This window comes from Choristoneura fumiferana, chromosome 24, assembly GCF_025370935.1.
Source record: "Choristoneura fumiferana chromosome 24, NRCan_CFum_1, whole genome shotgun sequence".
NCBI lineage: Eukaryota > Metazoa > Arthropoda > Insecta > Lepidoptera > Tortricidae > Choristoneura > Choristoneura fumiferana.
In genome coordinates, this window is record NC_133495.1 from 13,807,058 (window position 1) to 13,821,882 (window position 14,825).

At 40.7% G+C, this 14,825-nt stretch overlaps 1 long non-coding RNA gene across 1 annotated transcript; it reads left to right on the forward strand.

The window, feature by feature from the left end:
* The first annotated feature begins 11,349 nt into the window (after positions 1 to 11,349).
* On the forward strand, positions 11,350 to 11,934 carry LOC141441690 (uncharacterized). The gene is made up of 2 exons (XR_012452837.1): positions 11,350 to 11,665; positions 11,776 to 11,934. It is a non-coding gene; the product is annotated as an uncharacterized lncRNA (long non-coding RNA).
* Positions 11,935 to 14,825: the final 2,891 nt, after the last annotated feature.

Sequence of the window (14,825 nt, forward strand, 5' to 3'; positions counted from 1 at the left end):
CCGCACTGAGTCCGCGTGGTAACTACGGTCCAAGCCCTCTCATTCTGAGCGGAGCCCTGTGCCCAGCAGTGGGACGTATATAGGCTGGGATGATGATGATGATGATGATTTGGAGGAGGTACGAAAAATCCCAACTATCAGACTGCGTTCGATCGGTACCGTTTATCGTATTGTATGTGTGAAAAACTGAAAGCCTTCTCGGAAGTTCGAAAATCGAAGTTCGTATCGTACCGTCCCTCTCGCTCTCGTATTAAATAGTATAAGTGTCAGAGGGACCGAACGACACGATCTTCGATTTTCGAATTTCGTAGTAGTGCTTGTACTGTTTTGTAAAAAAATTCTAAACTGTATTACCGTCAAACGAAACTGTATCAAAATTTGAATAGATAAATGGGAACGAATGAATTAGCGTTATAATTAACCCACAACAGCTGAAACGAAATGAAGATCGTTACGATAAACTGTAGCGTGTGTGGCGTAAGAATTTACAACAAATACACGATGAAACGGTGCAGTTTGATTGTAGTAATTTTAATTCAATTTCAACAACAGAAAAAACCTAAAAAATGCGTCTCCAGATAACAGCGCGAGGAGCTCCATCATCTCGTATTATATTCGTCCAATTGCTGGGCACAGGCCTCCTCTCGGAATGAGAGGGATTGAACAGTGGTTTCCACGTGGTCCAAGTGCTGATTCGGTTCCCTCAAAATGTATATTCGCATATAAATTCCGAATAAGTCAGCAGGGCTACTACGAAACTCGAAACTCGAAGTTCGTGTCTTGCGGTCCCTCTGACAATTGTACTATTTAATACGAGAGCGAGAGAGACGGTCCGATACGAACTTCGAGTTTCGAGTTTCGTAGTAGCCCTGCTGAGGTGGGCTCGAACCCACTCAAACTAATCTTAGAATCGGACTGCATGAATGAATATTTAGCGTTAACAGAACCCCTCTTCTAAGCAAAATGTACGCAGTGTTGGGTCATTTTAGATGGTTACTGACACAGACAGATGTGAAAAATGAAGATGTTCAGACTTTTCTTATTGCTTGTGTTCAACCGCTGTCCTTGATGTCAATCAAACAACAGTTGCTCGGCGAATGACACCCCTTTTATACTTCCTAGGAAAAATCTCGCCAGCGCGATTCAGGTTGATTTAATTTCCCGTACAGCGACATCTATCGACACATAAACTAATCAAAAATACATTTTACGGCTATACACTTGTGTTATTCGCTACTTTATATTTCACATTTCTCGGGCCAATTTCACTCCTTTCCGTAAGTTTATGTTATATTTATATTATCTTTTTATATAAGTTTTTTTTTTTGCTGGCTGCACTTTTGGTTGACTGTACTTGCATTGTCATCCAACTTACATATGTATATCAAATCAAGAGTCAATCCGACCACTGGAAGTGGATCAAATTTAACTTGCAAGCTTTGGCCCAACAACAAAAGTTAAATAAAAACTTAAAGAAATATATTCGAGCGCTTCAATCGCCTCGGTTTTCGTGGTTGCACTTTTATGAACGGGGAAAAGAATTTGATGACGTTTTAGATTATTAGACGTCCTTTACTTCTACTAGTTGACAATACAATACAAACACAGGCACACAGAGAAAATTACAATAACCTAGATACTGTAACAGAATCTTCTAGCGCGTCAACAGAAGTGCTCGAATAATGACCCTGAAACAAGGGTTTCCACTACTCAGTGGTGTAGCTAGGCGTGGGCAGAGTGGGCCCTCGCCCACGGCCTCGCACTTAAAAGGGCCTCACGGGGCCTCTTTAAATGCGATGCGACCACAGAGAAGGGGCCTCGCTGATACTTCGCCCACGTCTACATTAGTCCACGCTACGCCACTTGCCACTACTGCTAGTAAATAAGGAAATGATAATCATGATTACTTATTATACAACAACTAAAGTTTGTAAACAAATTGAATTTCGGTGGAAGTGCCCGTGAAAAAATCCGAATGGGTTTGAATTGAATTAAAATATTTAATGGAATCGTTAAGGAAAATTTTAAAGTTATTAATTCGAGGTGAAGAGCGAGGTTGCCGTTAAGTCCAAGAAATAACCGAGAACTTTACGTAATGTACTCGTAATACGTACAGGAAGTATGTGTATGAAAAAATCTGTTTACCCATTCTAAAGAAGTAGAGGAAGTATAAAAAAGTGACATTTAGAAGAGCCCTTTGCGGCCTACTTCTTACATAGTCTAGTACGGTCAAGGAGTTTAATTCATGAGCGGCCATGGAACCATTTCACAGTAAACGTCATAGTGACATCGCGTTAATTAACAAGGAAAATCGTAATGACTTTTCCTTTGAACAGGTTCCATGCTGGCTCATGAATTAAAGTCCTTGACCGTACAACCTGTTGTAAAATAAGTCGTAAAAAATATACTTAATTATTAAAAGAGAAAATGTTGTCAACGTACCTATAGGCTTAACCACTGGAGCTAGAGATTTGGAATTTAGCAAATATATTCCTTGATATAATTTTAAGGACCCTTAAGGTGCTTAAGCATTCAAATGGGATTTTTTTAATTCCCGTGGGATGGAAAATAAAGAGGATTTATTATATTTAAGTACGGAGTGACTCTTTTGCGTACCTATAGATAATTATTAGACATCAAAAGTTCACATAAGGAAATCAAATCTAACTCATATATGTAGACTTGATATTAAGCTAGCAAATTCCTTGAGTAGACATCATTGAGGTGGCATAAGTTTTGACGGGATAAAGGGGATCTATATTTTTGCTTCGTTAGTGGTTATCTTACTTTTTTTTTTACTGTCTGTTTACTTTGGTCACTGTCACCTACCTCCTTCCAGTTACCTCTAACTAAACATCTAAAAATCTGACCAAAATTTAAGGAATAAAAAGCGTTAATTCATAATATTAGCTACTAGGTGGCTGATTTTATTTTTAATCAACTAATAATTAGAGCATGTATTCTAACGGATGAATATGAAAATACAGTTGCTTTGTTTTCTTTTTTGCACGGAAGAAGTTTCTTAAAGGCTAAAAAATAGAAAAGCTATAAAAATAGGGAAATAATATAAAAACAAAGTCGTAAAAGTCCGGTCTGTAATGGTCACAAAAGGTACTTACACAATCAAGTATCGAGATACATAATAAACCGGACGGACGGACCTTTCCGAGGATGTTTCATGGCGAACCGGCCCGAGATATCGACATTAAATCGCTTGCCTTACCTAGCAGTAGCGAAAAGTGAACATTTTTATAAAGGGTCAGATAGACACACTAGCAAAAGAATCATTTGTAAAAAAAAAATTGTTTAGACATTAGTGAACTGATACACGAGCAATGAAGCGAAAAGTACGTGAACTTGATGTGCGTCTATCTGGCCCTTTATAAAAATGTTAACCGGTTCACTAATGTCTAACCAAAACATTTTTTACAAATGATAAGTTTCACAAATGTTTCATTTGGCCAAATGCATTTTATTTTAACTGTAACCAAACTTGAATGTTTATGAAAGAAAATCCTATCTAACGGTGAAAACTAAGGTGAAAAATTAAAGGAAAAGTTCCAATGAAAAATCTTGAGGGGCATTCGGTCTAACTAAATCAATAATCTCCTGCAATATTGCGGAAGAATTTAAATAAAACTTGAATACACCCTGTTTTTATTGATTTCCGTTAACTTCGGCAGACAGATCAATTAATTGATAGAAAATACCTGGTAGTTTACTTTTGCCCAAATCGAAAATACATTTGTGTCGTACGTCAGAAGTTATTGTTACTGGTCAAATTGTAAAATGACAAGTGACATTGACATGACACGTATCGTATCTTTGGCAGGTGGTAGGACCTTGCGCAAGGTCCGCCCGGATTGCTACCACCATCTTGCTCGCTAATCCTGCCGTGAAACAGCAGTGCTTGCACTGTTGTGTTTCGGCGTGGAGAGTAAGACAGCCGGTGAAATTACTAGCACTTGAGGTATCCCATCTTAGGCCTCTAGGTTGGCAACGCATCTGCAATCCCCCTGGTGTTGCAGGTGTCTGTGGGCGGTGGTGATCTCTTACCATCAGGAGACCCACTTGCTCGTTTGCCATCCAGTTGAATAAAAAAAAACTTAAGAGAAACATAAAGAAAAACTCGCTTTTCTAAAATTCTTATGCTAAATATGTATGAATTAAAAACAAGTAAAACCTTTACACTGTTGTACCTACTGTGTCTAATTATTCTAATTCTTGATTATCTTTCAAACAGCAGGTAGGTGCTTAGGCCACTAGTGTCTTAGAGAAATTAACTTCATTTCATCTGTTGAATTATCGGAGTCATCACGAAATCAAGGAATCATGGAGGACTGTCAAGTTAACGGAAATCAAAAATATCACGTGGTATATACTTATTTATTAACACTTAGTTACTTTAATAGCTTTCTTTTAGTGTTCATATCAATGTGTTTGTGTGTTGTATGAATAAATACATATTTTTATAAGGCAATTTATATTACATTTTCAAGATAGATCAATTCCACGATGTCAGATTGACGTCATTACATCAACATGCGGCGGTAATTGTACCTACTTGATCTTGAAAATGTACAGTCGCTGATCTAAACGGGTTAAGCCACTTTTTTGCGGCGTATTTTTAGAAGGCCTTATGTGTCAACTTTGTAAAATAAAAATAGCCTGACATAATATTTTTTGTACGTATAAATTATATCCGAATATTTTTTAGAGTTCCTTAGGGGATAACTTTAATATAAAATAAGTAATAATAGTACATTGTGTCTTAAGGGCGGTAAATAAGGAATTACGAACGAGAGTCTATTAGAAGCCCGAAGTCGAAGACTGAGGGCTTTAATGAGTCGATGTTCGTAATTCTAGTACCGCCCGTGCGACATACAATGTTTTTCATCACATTTCCGAGTATTTTTTTTATTTCTAAAAGAAAAAATATAATTGTTCCAAATATTGGCGATACCTTAGGCTGCGCTCTTGGCAGCGCTGCATGCCCTCCCCCTCCCGCAGCATGTGCCTGAGCCGCGTGTGCATGTGGTCCTGCTGCTACGCCATGCGCAGCACCATCAGTACGGGCACGGACTCATTTACCGACCTTGGGCTTCATGACAAGAAAAAGTGTACGCGCAATGACTCATTTACCGACCACGGGTTTCATGACAAGCACATTAAGGTCGAGGGTTTTATTTGGGGGGTTGCAACCAAGGTAGCCTGCATGTTATGACACTGTTTACGAGCAAGTGTGATGAAAAATTGCTAAAAGTGGCCCCGAAGCGGTAACGTTTCGTGTGCTCTGCCTACCCCATTAGGCAATACAGGCGCGATGTTTGTGTGTGTGATAAAAAAGCCTCGAGTTTTCAACAGTGATTGTTTCCTACAATCTAATAAGTAAGTAATTTCTTGAATCAGGCATTACATTGCGGAGGTCCATAATATCAATGAACTAAAACAATTAGTACTTTGCTCACCCGCGACCTTATGATAGCTACGTTTACCTATGCAAGAAATTTGTGTTCATGCAGTTCCTCCACCTCCACACTGTAAGAACACACACAAATCACACAAACCCATCTATCAACACTACATGGATCCGTTTCGAACTCAATCAGAGCTCATTTTCAGAGCAACACAACCGTTCCCCATGCTACATATGTGTGCCTGTCATGCTACATAGTCTAACATCGGGTAGCATGGTCAACGGTTGTGTTGCTCTGATGATGAGCTCTGGTTGAGTTCATCCTGTGAAAGAAAGGAGTAGGCGGAATGAGACCGTGTAAAGAAAGAAAGAAAGAAGACATTTATTCACTAACACAGAAGACACACATATACAGCAAAAGTAACTCAAATAAAATAAGAAAAATTACAGAAAGACACATGAAAATAGTAAATACAATATACACAATGTTGTGTGTCCCCGCGAAAGTGAAACGGTCGCTGACTCAGCATTATGCTGAAGCGTTAAACGCCTGCAGCGCTGATTTTCTGCCAGAACCGTCTGTAACTCACGGAACGATACACAAATATAATAAATAAACCACTTATCTATACATACACAAATAAACTTAAGAGAAAAAAAATAACTATAACAAACCAAGAAATAAATAAATTACAACGAACAATAATTAAAAGTAAGAAGAAAAAATGGATTGTGTAGTTTCTTCGACGAATATTCACTGAAATTTAACTTGTAGAAAACCTGGAGAAAAGCCACTCTTTTGCGGTGCCGAAGACACTGTTGGCGAAAACTCACCATAGAATCCCCGCTGATGAGTTTCATCGCTCGCCGTTCAACCGAATCTAAGGCAGCCAAAGTATGTCTTAAGCCCATGTCTTAACTTTTTTTATTAGCCTGTAATGTCCCACTGCTGGGCAGTCGCTGGAGAACGCGTCTAGGTCATTCCGCCATCACCGCGTTGTCCTGCCGCGGCGCTGATAGCCATCGTGGGACGTCCACTGTGTGGTGACCTACGCCCACCTATCTGTGGATTTTTTTTGGTTATACTACTAGAGAAATGTTATTCGACATGGATGTATGTACAGTCGAACCATTTGATTTCTGACCCACTGTAGAACGTTCTCACAGTAGTGTCGTAATTAATTCCCCTGTCAACCAATGCGATGTCACGAAAAGGTTCCACGTGAGTCACGATTCAGTTGGTTCGAGTGTACACCTAGTGATAAGGACTAGGTATCATCATCCCAGCCTATATACGTCCCACTGCTGGGCACAGGCCTCCTCTCAGAACAAGAGGGCTTGGGCCATAGTTCCCACGCGGGCCCAGCGCGGATTGGGAACTTCGCGCGCACCATTGAATCGCTTCGCAGGTTTGTGCAGGTTTCCTCACGATGTTTTCCTTCACCGCCAAGCTCGTGGTAAATTTCAAATGTAATTCCGCACATGAATTTCGAAAAACTCAGAGGTTCGAACCCACGACCCTCTGCTTGAGAGGCGATAGGTCAAACCACTAGGACACCACGGCTTAGCCCTAGGTAGTATAATAATAATTTGCAGTTATTTTATGACGGTACGCCGCTTAATTCTCATTGTTCAAAAGCAATTAATTTTCACCACTATCTTAGGGAAATTAGTTCGCAATTTGCATCGACAGTTTTATTGTATATCTCTGATTTACGACGCTTTTGGAATTCATCATCACCATCATCATCAGCCCGAAGACGTCCACTGCTGGACAAAGGCCTACCCCTTAGAACGCCACAATGAACGACAACTCGCCACTTGCATCCACCGGTTTCCCGCTACTCTCACGATGTCGTCAGTCCACCTGGTGGGAGGCCTGCCAACGCTTCGTCTTCCGGTTCGTGGTCGCCACTCGAGGAATTTTCTCCCCAACGGTTATTTGTTCTTCGAGCTATGTGGCCTGCCCATTGCCACTTCAATTTGCATGTCGTGACTTTAGTTCTTCCACGAATTTCCGTATTCTGGATTCTATCGCGCAAAGAAACTCCAAGCATAGCTCTCTCCATAGCTCGTTTAGAACTTTCGGAATTATTATCAGATAAATACCAAGCCAGGGATGCTTCGAATACTTACTTTTGTCTTTTATTCACTGAAGGCCAACGACCTTTTTGCTGGTGATTAGACCTTGTGCAAGGATGTTGTGGATCTTGCTCGCTAATCCTACCGTGATGCAGCAGTGCTTGCACCATTGTGTTTCGGCGTGGAGAGTAAGACAGCCGGTGAAATTACTGGCACTTGAGGTATTCCATCTTAGGCCTCTAGGTTGGCAACGCATCTGCAATACACCTGGAGTTGCAGATGTTTATGGGCGGTGGTGATCTCTTACCATCAGGAGACCCACTTGCTCGTTAGCCATCCAGTCGAATAAAAAAAAGACCAATGCCCTATTTCTCGAAGTTACAAGTTACAGTTTACAAGCGGTAGTCTTGTTTAACAGTAGGCATTGAAAAGAGACTACCGCTTGTAAATTGTAGCTTGTAGCTTTGTGAAATGGGCCTCTGATTGATGACCGGTGGTAGTGACCCTGACTGAGAAACTAAAAGTCCTGGGGTCGAATCCCGGTGGGGGCAACTTGTATGTATGTATGTAAACTCTTTATTGCAGATAAAAATAAAAAATACAAAAACAAATAAGTACACAGAGAGGAGAGCAAAAGCGAACTTATCCCTGAAAACAAAAATCGGGCAAGTAAATATATATTTTTTAGTTTTATCATTCTCTTATTTTAGAAAATACAGGGGTGGGGGGGGGGGCACGCATTTTACCACTTTGGAAGTGTCTGTCGCGCAAACTATTCAGTTAAGAAAGAAATGATATTAGAAATCTCAATATCATTTTTGAAGACCTATCCATAGACACCCCAAACGTATGGGTTTGATGAAAAAAAATTAGTTTCAGTTCTAAGTATTTTTTTTTTTTTTTATTTTTTATTCGACTGGTTGTCAAACGAGCAAGTGGGTCTCCTGATGGTAAGAGATCACCACCGCCCATAAACATCTGCAACACTAGGGTATTGCAGAAGTATGGGGAACCCCCAAAATTTAGGGTTTTTTTTCTAAGTTTCAACAGTATAGTTCTTATAGTTTCGGAAAAAAGTGGCTGTGACATACGGACGGACAGACAGACAGACATGACGACTCCATAAGGGTTCCGTTTTTTGCCATTTGGCTACGGAACCCTAAAAAGGGGTCATACTACATTTTCGTACCAAATTTCAAGTCGATGCCATAAACCATTGAGGAGTTCTGTCCTGCAGGGACGGTCCTGGCTGGACCACCAGGATGTCACTACCAGATTATTGTATTGTCACCAGATTTACATAAGCATACCAATTTCAAGTCCATCCGCCTACTGGTTGACCCGCACATTCCATACATACATACATTGCAAGTTAAATAAAAGCTTGTAATAGTGAAATTGATTATTAAAACGTTCCACCCTGGCACATGAATCAGTTTGCTTTAACTGTACTGCTAAGTATTTGCCGTGGTGGCCGAGTGGTTTGAAAGCCGTGGTGTGGCCGAGTGGTTTGACCTATGGCCTCTCAAGCAGAGGATCGTGGGTTCAAACCCCGGCCTGCACCTCTGAGTTTTTCGAAATTCACGTGCGAAATAACATTTGAAATTTACCACGAGCTTTACGGTGAAGGAAAACATCGCGAGGAAACCTGCACAAACCTGCGAAGCATGGCGTGTGTGAAGTTCCCAATCCGCACTGGACCCGCGTGGGAACTACGGCCCAAGCCCTCTCAATCTGAGAGGAGGCCTGTGCCCAGCAGTGGGACGTATATAGGCTGGGATGATGAGGTATTTTTATTTATCCATATACCTGCCTGACTATGTTTGTGCATTATGTAGGTATCTTTTTCCTAAGATTTTTGTAAAGTGTGTTTAACACTTTTAAGCAAAACAGTCCAAGAAGGGTAATCTTCCAATTGCCGTCATAAATATCTTTTAAGCATTCTACTTGTGTCTTGCACGCATGTTATTTATTTCAATTGCCTTGTGTGCCATTCCTATTTACCTATTCCAAGTGATTCGTTTGAATGATTGCATACATATGTGTACCTACAGTAGTGCAGTCAATTAATTTGATTTCTGGGCCACTATGGAACCTTGTCACAATATTCCAACTAAATTTAACACGACAGTTGTAACTCGACACGCCGTGGGGCGCCGGCGTTAGAATATTGTCCCCCGGGTCCCCCCTCTCCCATGGGAAATAATATACCTCGTTGAGTTTCTTGCCGGATTCTTCTCAACAGAGGTTTTTCCGAACCGGTGGTAGATTTTTTTGACATTCATAAGTGTCGAAAGTACAAACTGAGACATGGATGCACAGAAAAAACCAGAAAGAGAGACCAGCACTGGGAATCGAACCCAGGTCCTCAGCATTCCGTGCTGCGCGCTATAACCCCTACACCACTGCTGGACAGGAATCTAGACACGAATTTTTCCTATGCATACATATCTCAGGTTGCTTATTTCTACTATGCTACTTAAGCAGCAGCACTAGCGACATAGATCTATGTTGCGTCGACAGACGTCATATTCTTTCGAAACTAACCGCTCACCTAGACAAGAGATGTCGCTACTAAGCATTTTTACTTTTATTTACTCCGAGTTTCACTTAACCTTGCAAGATAACTTCTACCCTATCACGACCACTTGGATTTACCCAAATTATTTAATAACTCAATTATCATCAGAATGTAAATAACTAAAGTTTATACTTAGACGTGCGTGGTAAAGCTGCCTTACCTATCCTCTCCTCTCGCTCTCGTATTAAATAGTATAAGTGTCAGTGGGACCGCACGACACGAACTTCGAGTTTCGAAGAGTTTCGTAGTAGCCCTGCTGCTCTATCACCCCACCCTAGAATTCTTGTATTTTGAAATGTATGTACCTGCGAAGCTGGTACCATATTTTAGACGTGCGTGGAATAGTGCTAGCACAGTATATATAAGAAAGCAGTATGGAGTCTCTGGTTGAGTTCGAAACGCGTCTGTGTAGTGTGGTGGTGGTGATAGATGGGTTTGTGTGATTTGTGTGTGTTCTTACAGTGTGGAGGTGGAGGAACTGCATGAACACGCATATTTTGCATAAGCTTAACTATCGTAAGGTCGCGGGTGAGCAAGGAAATTATTTTAGTTCATTGATATGGACCTCCGCAAAGTAACGCCTGATTCAATAAATTATTTGTATTTGCTATTTTTTTCGAAGTTTTTTTTTTACATGAACCCACAGATATAGATTGCACTAGATTACGCAAATGCATCTACTTCGCGTGTCCGAACCCTGGCCTCATACAAAGACTGACCCTTACTGACTAATCATGACTGAGCACCACGGCGCGGGCGGGCGGCGCATTTGAATCGATTTTGCGCGGACATTGGGGAATTCACATCGCTAATTTGCTCTTAAGACGTCACAGTAGATATAAAAAAGTGACACGGTTGGTTTTCATACAGATTGAGGTGTTTGCGTTATCTAGTGTAATCTATATCTGTGCATGAACCCAACTGATCCGTGATTGACTTTATATTATATGTTCCCTGTATTGTCACCACGCTCTCTTAATGCGATCCAGTTTAGGCTCTAAATTGAACTGCATCGCTATTTCGTACCACGACGTTACTTTTGCGATTCAGTTCAAGCACGGTTCAGCGACAGCGATACAGACATTTTCATTCACTCACTTCAAGCGGTTTTCGTACCATGACGCTTAACTTGAGTGGGAATTGAATCGCTTCAGTGTCAAATTTAGCGATTCAGTATAAGTTACTCATTCTGACAATTCTTTTGGATCGCTTCAACTTCAACTAATGAAATAAAACGAATTCAGTGTTTTACGGTGCAAATACCTAACAACTTTAGTATGTGCATAGCGTGTTAGTTCAACATAGAAAAATCCGCAATCTGTTAAAACACAGTTGTCGGTAGTTTTTCAGATGTCGAAGGAATTATTATTTTTGGAATTTTTGGAATGCGATCTCATGGAAAATACAGGGCGAAAAAAAAAATAGGCTCCGTAATCGCAAGGAAAACAATCCGTTTGAACTCGGGGATTTAGAGTTCATTCGAAGATATCGCCTGTCGAAAGAGCTGACTCTAGACCTCTGTAAGGAGCTAAGGCCATTGCTCAAAAGAACCTGTGAGGTCTACTGACTTAGATCTAGAGACGAAGGTAAACTCATAATTATTAGCTTCATTACGCCTTACGTATATGCACATTTGTAACTTTAACTAGGTTATGCTTTGGCAAAAGTACTTATTCGAAATACTTGATTATTGTAGGTATTGACTACGCTGTCGTTATATGCTGTCGGGTCGTATCAAAGACCCATAGGTGATATAGGTGCGCATTCTTTGGCGCAGCAAACAGTATCATCTGTTGTTGCGCAAATAACAGCCTGTTTAAATACTCCTCAAATGAGGAGGAAGTATATTGTCTTCCCTTCTACTCTGGAAGAGAGGAATGAGACAAAAACCCTGTAAGTAAACCTATTATCTGTTAGTATGTACAGTCAACAGCAACGTAGTTGAAAGGACTTTAGGAGTTCTTAAAACTCGTTTTCGGTGCATTAGTGGCCATCGAGTGTTGAATTACAGCCCAGAAGTTGCTGGCTCAATTATAAATGCTTGTGCTATATTGCACAATATTTGCAATACCTACAGCAAATCTGCCCATTTTAGATTTGGGACCCTTGCCTCGATACCACAATCGCCGTCTGCAGCAGGCGGCTACCGAGCCACTGCTCGAGGACGCAGTTGTCATTGATGAGACGGAAAGAAGCAACCCACAACTGCGACTCGGTACAGCCATAAGGAATCGCCTTGTTCGCCGATTATGGGAAGGGAGATAATCCTTGTGTTGCATTTCTCACGATGATATAAATAAATACCTAAACCTAAAACGATTTTTGTTAACACATTATGTTTAAGACCCCGCAGACTATAAATAGTAATGAGAATCCCACCAAAAACATTTCATATACACGAGAGTGTATGAGTTATTTATTATTAGAGTCAAGCCCCTAGCCAGTACCCTTAGTGTAAGTTTTCGGTTACAAAATACGTCTCGATCGCGTTCGCGTTAGAATCTCAATTTGTATGGAAACACGAACAGCGCCTCTAGCGGAACGTTTGAGATGCTGTCACTATGTATTCACTCTCGCGAAATTGGCTACCTACGGGACAGGCCTCGCCTAGTGTAGGAGCCAGTGAAAAGTATTGTGTATGAAGGATCAACGTAGGATACCTTTTATTCCGGTAGAGGCGCCACCGCGTGATAACCTAGATCCGCGCAGACGAAGTCGCGGGCTTAAGCTAGTATTATATAACAGGTGTAGGTAAAGGAGAAAATGAACACGTTTGGTTTGTTTTAATTTTTATTTCACAAATAATTAATTTACAAAAATTCAAAGTCAAAGTCAAAATATCTTTATTCAATTTAGGCTATAACAAGCACTTATTAATGTCAAAAAAAATCTACCACCGGTTCGGAAAAACCTCTGTTGAGAAAAATCCGGCAAGAAACTCAACGAGGTATATTTAGCCAGTCTGTAAGATGGAACCTTAAGCTTCCCTGTGTTTCTAGTAGCCTTTGGGTTATCGACGTTAGTGGGAAAATCACATATGTTCTTCCTTACATACATGGTTATTTCAAAAACATAATGCGACGGCAGGGTTAGGATACCTGTTTCCTTAAAAGAAGATTCACGCGTCTTCAAATTATAAATTTCTCTAATTGCTCTCTTTGGTAAGATAAAAATTTACTCAATGTCTGCAGCAGATCCCATTAAATAAAGCCGTACAAAATAATGCTATTAAAGTAAGCAAAATACACCAACCGTGCCGTCGCCATATCGGTTAGCATCGAGCCTTATTCCTAAAAATATTGTTGATTTTACAAATTCAACAGTTTGACCATTTAACTTTATATTAGAAACTGAATTCGAGTAAATTTATCAACGAGAATTTAGATAGATTTTTAGAGAACCTGTCAAGACAATTCAGGCTAACTTATCTTGAAATTATATGGTTATGGTAGATTTAAATTTGGCGTTGGGGGCAGTTCTGGAACTGGTAACCTAAAACAAAAAAAAACATGGTACTTACATAAAAAAAACATTGACATAGCAGAACATGAGTGACCGACTTTCGTTCAGTCTTTTGAATGGCGTTTTTTTTTACAATGAAACGACTTACGAAGGCATAATATTTTCTACATACCAAATTTTCTTCCAAAAACTTTAGCGCAGTCGTAGGTATCGAGAAACCTAATAAGTACACATTCAACACACACACACAATTGAATTGCTTGTTTGTAATGGGAGACTATCAAATTGGTAACTAATCAAAAAAATGCTCCTCACCTTGCTTGCAGTAACTCCTTGACTGCTTTAATTTCATTCCTAATTTCTTGCAGTCCTGCGCGCAAGGTCTCATTTTTCTCCCGAGCTATTTCTTAAGGCCCGGCGAGCCGTCTCTTGCGACATGGGGGCTCGCGTTGCCGGCGCCGGGGTCTCTGGGGCGGCGAGCCTGCACGTTGTCGTGCTTGGATGCGGGCTCTTGGACTTTGTCTCGGACTTCGTAGGTACTCACGACATTGTGCTTCTTAACTCCTCATTGATTTTTCAGTGAGAAAAGAGACTCGTCGATTAGTGACAGCGTAAACATTTTATTTGTAATCAACACAACGGTTGCTAAGAACACGGAATGACATAGAGTTATGGTTTTGCAAAATAAAGAGGTTTTAGTATACAAAATTTGGTTTGCATATAGCGGCATCCCTTTCACGACTTAGCGTTTCAGTTTCGGACCAAGAGACAATATCGGTCTTTCATTCACCTGTAAACCATTGAGACTCAGCTCTGAGATATAAACGTCGTGGTACTAATTTCGACGATTCAGTTTAGGTGCCTAAATTGAACTGCTCTGCGTTTGGATCGTTTGTGAAAAGATCATGGTACGCCTGCAGTACCAATATCTGACACAACAAACGTATAAATATCAGATACGATTATAGAGTCGTATCAAGTATAGTTCTAGGGCTGGGTTGGTCCTGTTAGATATTTTTGCACACTACACAGTGGCAGATTCAACTAAAATATGGAACTAGCTGGTTTCCGGAGCGGTAAAGCTTAGGGATTTTTAAGAAACGAGCTTACAGTCTCAAAGGGCCGGCAACGCACGAGTGACTCCTCGTGTTGGTGGGTGTCCATGGGTGGCGGTGATTGCTTCTCATCAGGTGACCCGCAGGCTCGTGGACTGTACATTTTCCTTGACTGTTTCCTTGCAGTTACTTGGGCATGCACGGCCAGAGCCTGGTGGGTTCCGCAGAT